This window comes from Suricata suricatta, chromosome 16 (assembly GCF_006229205.1).
Source record: "Suricata suricatta isolate VVHF042 chromosome 16, meerkat_22Aug2017_6uvM2_HiC, whole genome shotgun sequence".
NCBI lineage: Eukaryota > Metazoa > Chordata > Mammalia > Carnivora > Herpestidae > Suricata > Suricata suricatta.
In genome coordinates, this window is record NC_043715.1 from 35198845 (window position 1) to 35199577 (window position 733).

Here is a 733-nt window from a genome sequence, read left to right on the forward strand (position 1 = left end):
CATCAACATTTAGAGTAATTATTGATAAGTAAGAACTTGCTAATTCCATCCTCTTGTTTTCTGGCTGTTTTGTAGTTTCATTTTCTTCATTTCTTGCTGACTTCCTCTCGTAAGTTGATGTTTTTCCATAATATGCTTTGATTTCCTTTTATCTTTTGTGTATATATTATAGATTTTTGTTTTGTGGTTACTATAAAATTTACATAACACATCTTATAGATCTAGTAGTCTATTTTCTGTGAATATTTGGTCATATACAAATAGTCTATCCTTTTGTTCCTCCCACTCCCCCCCCCTTTTTTTTCTGTGCTCCAGCGCTTGAGGACAGAGCCCATAGGCTGGAAGCCCCAGGCAACAAAGACATGACAGCAAGGGCCTGGAGCTTTTCACCTCCGCCGCTGTGCATGAGGGAGACTGAGACTGCACCCAAACCCCAACTAGAAAAGGAGGGTGAGGAGACTCTGCCCAGAACCCCTGCCAAGTCATGTAGCTCCACAACCTACATATGCACCTACTCGGCCGCTGTCCCTCAAAAGTGCCTCTTCTACATTTCTGATATCCCTATTTACATTTTCCTTATTGTGTAGTCATTAAATTGTTAAAGCTATAGTTATTTTTAATACCTTTGTTTTTAAATCTTTATTCTAGAGTTAATTAGCACATATTACAGTATTAAAGTATTTTGCGTCTGTCTATATGTTTATTTTTACCCCAGTGTGTTGTATATTTTCAT

At 37.7% G+C, this 733-nt stretch overlaps 1 non-coding gene across 1 annotated transcript; it reads right to left on the reverse strand.

Moving 5' to 3' along the window:
* Positions 1 to 304: 304 nt before the first annotated feature.
* LOC115281317 lies at positions 305 to 450 on the reverse strand. Its single transcript, XR_003904230.1, has one exon. It is a non-coding gene; the product is annotated as a small nucleolar RNA SNORA57 (small nucleolar RNA).
* Positions 451 to 733: the final 283 nt, after the last annotated feature.